Source organism: Coregonus clupeaformis, unplaced genomic scaffold (assembly GCF_020615455.1).
Source record: "Coregonus clupeaformis isolate EN_2021a unplaced genomic scaffold, ASM2061545v1 scaf1330, whole genome shotgun sequence".
NCBI lineage: Eukaryota > Metazoa > Chordata > Actinopteri > Salmoniformes > Salmonidae > Coregonus > Coregonus clupeaformis.
In genome coordinates, this window is record NW_025534784.1 from 93,594 (window position 1) to 100,992 (window position 7,399).

General features: G+C 44.1%; 1 pseudogene; it reads left to right on the forward strand.

The window, feature by feature from the left end:
* The first annotated feature begins 22 nt into the window (after nt 1–22).
* On the forward strand, nt 23–7,399 carry LOC123486839 (annotated as a pseudogene).

Below are 7,399 nucleotides of genomic sequence, written 5' to 3' on the forward strand. Positions count from 1 at the left end.
GAGGAGATACTTCGCCTGCCTGATGGCCGAGTCTATGCCCAACCACACGGTAAGACCACAACACTATCTACACCATAACACCAACCTAGCCAAACACACGGTAAGACCACAACCATACCACACCATATTCGCCCAACCACATGGTAAGACCCACAACCATAACACAACCATAGCCAAACACATGGTAAGACCACAACCAACACCTACCCAAAACACACGGTAAGACCACACCATTATACAACCATAACACAATTGCTGCTGTGTGGTAGGGCATGTGGTCATCACAACAACAACAACAATAAGAACAACAATCCTCTACTGCAGTATCTATAGGACAGCCCTCTATTGGCCATGCAGACTAAACTCTTGTGCCATCTCCCCCTGCTCTAAAGGATGACATTCACAGCAAGGACCAGGGTTACTAAGCATTTGCACCAGGTGTAAGATAGAACCTGTTGTTATCTTTTTTGGTGCTTGACTGTTACATATGAAAATGATTTTCTTCCATCGTTCTCTCTCCGCTCTTCTTCTCGCCCTCTCTCTCTCTCTCTTAATTCAATTCAAGGGCCTTTCTTGGCATGGGAAACATATGTTTACATTGCCAAAGCAAGTCTAAACGGATGAACAAAAGTGAAATAAACAATAAAAATAAAATTACACTCACACAAGTTCCAAAATACAGAGACATTTTAAATGTCATATTATGTCTATATACAGTGTTGGAACAAAGTGCAAATAGTTAAATACAAAAGGAAAATAAATCAACATAAATATGGGTTGTATTTACGATGGACTTTGTTCTTCACTGGTTGCCCTTTTCCGAACAGTCTGCAAATCTTGCTCTGTGATTGCACACTGTGTTTTTTCACCAAATAGATATCGGAGTTTATCAAAATTGGATTTGTTTTCCGAATTCTTTGTGTGTCTGTGTAATCTGAGGAAATACGTGTCTCTAATTTGGTCATATATTTGGAAGGAGCTTGGGAAGTGTCTTCTCTTCTCTCAATAGCAAGGCAATGCTCACTGGTCTGTACACAGTCAAAGATTTCCTTAATTTTGGGTCAGGTATTCTGCCACTCTGTACTCTCTGTTTATGGGCCAAATATAATTCTAGTTTGCTCTGTTTTTTGTAAATGATTTCCAATGTGTCAAGTAATTACACTACCAGTCAAAAGTTTGGACACACCTACTCATTCAAGGGTTTTTCTTTATTTTTACATTGTAGAATAATAGTGAAGACATCAAAACTATGAAATAACACATATGGAATCATGTAGTAAACAAAAAGGTTAAACAAATCAAAATATACTTTATAATTGAGATTCTTTAAATAGCCACCCTTTGCCTTGATGATAGCTTTTCACACTCTTGGCATTCTCTCAACCAGCTTCACCTGGAATGCTTTTCCAACAGTCTTGAGGAGTTCCCACATATGCTGAGCACTTTGTTGTCTGCATTTCCCTTCACTCTGCGGTCCGACTCATCCCAAACCATCTCAATTGGGTTGAGGTCGGGGGATTGTGGAGGCCAGGTCATCTGATGCAGCACTCCATCACTCTCCTTCTTGGTAAAATAGCCCTTACACAGCCTGGAGGTGTGTTGGGTGTGTCCCTGTTGAAAAACAAATGATTGTCCTACTAACCCCAAACCAGATGGGATGGCGTATCGCTGAAATGCTGTGGTAGCCCATGCTGGTTAAGTGTGCCGTAATTCTAAATAAATCAAAGACAGTGTCGCCAGCAAAGCACCCCCACACCATAACACCTCCTCCTCCATGATTTACAGTGGGAAATACACATGCAGAGATCATCCGTTCACCCCAAAGCGTCTCACAAAGACACGGCCGGTTGGAACCAAAAATCTCAAATTTGGACTACAGATCAAAGGACACATTTCCACCGGTCTAATGTCCATTGCTCGTTTTTCTTGTCCCATGCAGGTCTCTTCTTTTATTGGTGTCCTTTAGTAGTGGTTTCTTTGCAGCAATTTGACCATGAAGGCCTGATTCACACAGTCCCCCTCTGAACAGTTGATGTTGAGATGTGTCTGTTACTTGAACTCTGTGAAGCATTTATTTGGGCTGCAATTTCTGAGGCTGGTAACTCTAATGAACTTATCCTCTGCAGCAGAGGTAATTCTGGGTCTTCCATTCCTGTGGCGGTCCTCATGAGAGCCAGTTTCATCATAGTGCTTGATGGTTTTGCGACTGCACTTGAAGAATCTTTCAAAGTTCTTGAAAGTTTCCATATTGACTGACCTTCATGTCTTAAAGTAATGATGGACTGTCATTTCTCTTTGCTTATTTGAGCTGTTCTTGCCATAATATGGACTAGGTCTTTTACCAAATAGGGCTATCTTCCCCCCACCTTGTCACAACACAACTGATTGGCTCAAACGCATTAAGAAGTAAAGAAATTCCACAAATTAACTTTTAAAAGGCACACCTGTTAATTGAAATGCATTCCAGGTGACTACCTCATGAAGCTGGTTGAGAGAATGCCAAGAGTGTGCAAAGCTGTCATCAAGGCAAAGGGTGGCTACTAAATATATTTTGATTTGTTTAACACTTTTTGGGTTCCCAAAAAGCAATTCCATATGTGTTATTTCATAGTTTTGATGTCTTCACTATTATTCTACAATGTAAAAAATAGTAAAAAATAAAGAAAAATCCTTGAATGAGTAGGTGTGTCCAAACTTTTGACTGGTAGTGTATATTTGTTTTCTCTCTCTCTCTCTCTCTCTCTCTCTCTCTCTCTCTCTCTCTCTCTCTCTCTCTCTCTCTCTCTCTCTCTCTCTCTCTCTGTCTGGATCAGTTAGATTCCTGTCACTCAGACTTCATATCACTCCATCTCTGTTTGTGTGATATAACTTTCTCTCAATCAAACTTGGTTGCTGTTTATGTATGATGAGCCTGTGGACCTTTCTCTCACTCAAACTTGACTGTTGCTGTTCTACAGGTTCCCAGTAAGAAGGCCAAGCTGAGAAGAGAACCAGCGCAACAACAGAATGACCATAGACAGATACCAGGTAGGACCAAACCGTTAGCACTATACGTTTAAACCTAACCCCTCCCTCCCACCTCTACCCCACCACCCAACAATACCACAGATACCAGGTACAGCAGAACCCCACCCACTATCACTACTCCCCTCCCCACCTAAACAGGTAGCACATGCCACCCCCCCCCCTTACACCCAAAACCAGCACCTCTCTCTCTTTACCCTCAAATCCACCGGACTGTTTGTTCCACATTCTAGGCAATCTATAGGGAGAACCTAACTGTGTTCCATGTTCTGTGCGTTCTCTGGAGGTAGAACCTAACTTTGTGTTCTCTGTTCTGTGTGTTCCTGCAGAGGGAGAACTTGTCAGCTGCAGCTGGCCGGTGTCCGTCTGGAGCAGGAGAATGATGTTCTGGCCCACAGACTGATCACCAGCAAGATCTCCCTGAGGACCGAACTGGACCAGGTACACCCACTCAACTACCCACATCAGCCCCACGTTAACCCTTAGCCCCCTACTTCCTAGTCACTCCCCCTAGCCCCATACGTCCTAGTCACTCCCCCTAGCCCCCCTACCTCCTCGGCACTCCCCCAGCCCTCTAACTGTAGGCACTTCCCCCTAGCCTCCTACCTCATTTGCACTTTCCCTATGGACAATAACATTTTCTACACTCTTAGAAAAAAGAGTTCCAAAAAGCGTTCTTCGGCTGTCCCCACAGGAGAGCCCTTTTTGGTTCCAGGTGAAAAAGGGTTTTACATGGAGCGCAAAGGGTTCTACCTGGACCAAAAATAGTTATTCAAAGGCTTCTCCTGTTTAATGTTCTAGATAGCACCTTTTTTCTAAGAATGTAATCTAATCTAGCGCCTACCTCCTAGATACTCCCCTGGCCCCTATCTCCATAGGCACTTGTGTAGACAGACAGACAAAAAAAAAAAACAGACAACAGACAGACAGACAGACAGACAGACAGACAGACAGACAACAGACAGACAGACAGACAGACAGACAGACAAAGACAGACAGACAGACATCTGAGTGTGTTGGTGTACCCACAGGCGGAGGACAGAGTGGATGGGCTGACCAAAGAGCTGCTGAAGACCAGAAAGAGATTGAAGGACGGAGGTAGAGAAGAGGGAAGGAGGAGGAGGCTGCTCAGGTAATCTCTTCTATTCTATCCATCCTCCCTGTATGTTTTACATACTTCTATAAAAATGCCATAAATATGTAATATTGTATTCTATTTATGGTAATAATGTAATATTGTATTCTATTTATGGTAATAATGTAATATTGTATTCTATTTATGGTAATAATGTAATATTGTATTCTATTTATGGGTAATAATGTAATATTGTATTCTATTTATGGTAATAATGTAATATTGTATTCTATTTATGGGTAATAATGAAATATTTAATTTAATTTAATCTATTTACCGTTTCACAGTTGAAGGAGGTGTTAAGGAAAGAGCTGGACAAAGCCGATCCAGAGGTGAAGAGGAGCTCAGGCATCATCTCAGACTACAAACAGGTACAACACGCACGCACACACACACACACACACACACACAAACACACACAATCCTAATACTATGTTGTTCCCTCTGTCTGTCAGATCTGTTCCCAGCTGACCAGTCAGGTGGAGAGACAGCAGGCAGCACATCAAGAGGACCTGGACAAACTCAGGGTGAGGATGAATACTGTATGGCACCATCTGATGATGTCACAGTTTGACAATCACACAGTTTAATGATGTAATTTGTTCCGAATGGATATCACCCCTCACTCTGCATGTTCATAATAAAACACTTTTGAACTCTCTCTTGTCACACCCCTCCCACCCCTCTCCTTCCTCTCTCAGAATGCTGTGCTGGCGTGTTCTCGCTGCCGACAGGCTCTAGATTCTCCTATCATGGAAGGCTCCGGTTCCACAGCCCCGGACCAGAGAAGTATCAGCACCAGAGAACCAGACCAGCAGAGAGACCAGGAAACAGAACAAGACCAGCAGACTACTGGTAGCAGGGAACAAGACCAGGAGAAGGTGTGTCTGAGTGGCCAGGTCACAGAGCTGGAGAAGGAGCTGGCCCAGACTAAACTACAGATGGTGGAGGCCAAGTGCAAGATCCAGGTCAGTTTATAGCGTACACTACACACTTCAGAGTGTACACTACACACTTCATAGTGTACACTACACACTTCATAGTGTACACTACACACTTCAGAGTGTACATTACACACTTCAAAGTGCACACAACACACTTCATAGTGCACACTACACACTTCAGAGTGTACATTACACACTTCATAGTGCACACTACACACTTCAGAGTGTACACTACACACTTCAGAGTGCACACTACACACTTCAGAGGGTACACTACACACTTCATATTGCACATGTTCACAGTACATACAGTGGGGAGAACAAGTATTTGATACACTGCCGATTTTGCAGGTTTTCCTACTTACAAAGCATGTAGAGGTCTGTAATTGTTATCATAGGTACACTTCAACTGTGAGGGCGGAATCTAGAAAAAAAATCCAGAAAATCACATTGTATGATTTTTAAGTAATTCAATTGCATTTTATTGCATACGTAAGTATTTGATCACCTACCAACCAGCAAGAATTCCGGCACTCACAGACCTGTTAGTTTTTCTTTAAGAAGCCCTCCTGTTCTCCACTCATTACCTGTATTAACTGCACCTGTTTGAACTTGTTACCTGTATAAAAGACACCTGTCCACACACTCAATCAAACAGACTCCAACCTCTCCACAATGGCCAAGACCAGAGAGCTGTGTAAGGACATCAGAGATAAAATTGTTGACCTGCACAAGGCTGGGATGGGCTACAGGACAATAGGCAAGCAGCTTGGTGAGAAGGTAACAACTGTTGGCGCAATAATTAGAAAATGGAAGAAGTTCAAGATGACGGTTAATCAACCTCGGTCTGGGGCTCCATGCAAATCTCACCTCGTGGGGCATCACCATGATCATGAGGAAGGTGAGGGATCAGCCCAGAGCTACACGGCAGGACCTGGTCAATGACCTGAAGAGAGCTGGGACCACAGTCTCAAAGAAAACCATTAGTAACACACTACGCCGTCGTGGGTTAAAATCCTGCAGCGCACGCAAGGTCCCCCCTGCTCAAGCCAGCGCATGTCCAGGCCCGTCTGAAGTTTGCCAATGACCATCTGGATGATCCAGAGGAGGAATGGGGAGAAGGTCATGTGGTCTGATGAGACAAAAATATAGCTTTTTGGTCCTAAACTCCACTCGCTGTGTTTGGAGGAAGAAGAAGGATGAGTACAACCCCAAGAACACCATCCCAACCGTGAAGCATGGAGGTGGAAACATCATTCTTTGGGGATGCTTTTCTGCAAAGGGGACAGGGCGACTGCACCGTATTGAGGGGAGGATGGATAGGGGCCATGTATCGCGAGATCTTGGCCAACAACCTTCTTCCCTCAGTAAGCAGCATTGAAGATGGGTCGTGGCTGGGTCTTCCAGCATGACAACGACCCGAAACACACAGTCAGGGCAACAAAGGAGTAAGAAGCATCTCAAGGTCCTGGAGTGGCCTAGCCAGTCTCCAGACCTGAACCCAATAGAAAATCTTTGGAGGGAGCTGAAGGTCTGTATTGCCCAGCGACAGCCCCGAAACCTGAAGGATCTGGAGAAGGTATGTATGGAGGAGTGGGCCAAAATCCCTGCTGCAGTGTGTGCAAACCTGGTCAAGACCTACAGGAAACGTATGATCTCTGTAATTGCAAACAAAGGTTTCTGTACCAAATATTAAGTTATGCTTTTCTGATGTATCAAATACTTCATGCAATAAAATGCAAATGAATTACTTAAAAATCATACAATGTGATTTTCTGGATTTTTGATTCCATCTCTCACAGTTGAAGTGTACCTATGATAAAAATTACAGACCTCTACATGCTTTGTAAGTAGGAGAACCTGCAAAATCGGCAGTGTATCAAATACTTGTTCTCCCCACTGTACTTCATAGTACATACTCCTTAATGCACAGTACACACTTTTATGTGCACAGTACACACTCCATAGTGATATATGATGTGTTGTGTTGTCCCCTGTGTAGGAGCTAGAGCACCAGAAGGGGGTGCTGCAACGTGATCTCCAGACAGCTAGGAACAGCTGGCTCAGAAGACTGTGGGCCAACGGTCAGCGGAGGGGGCCTGCAGAGCAGCAGCCTACCCAGGGGGAGAGCCTCGGCGATGGGCGTTTCTCCATGGCCTTTCTCAGCCTGGAGTTCCAGGAGACTGTCATGGGCCCCCAGGGAGGCCCGGGGAGGCGTCTGACAAGAGATGGAAGGGGGAAACAGAGAGGACAGATGAGGGTTATTATGATGTTGAATTCAAGATGCAGAATTTAG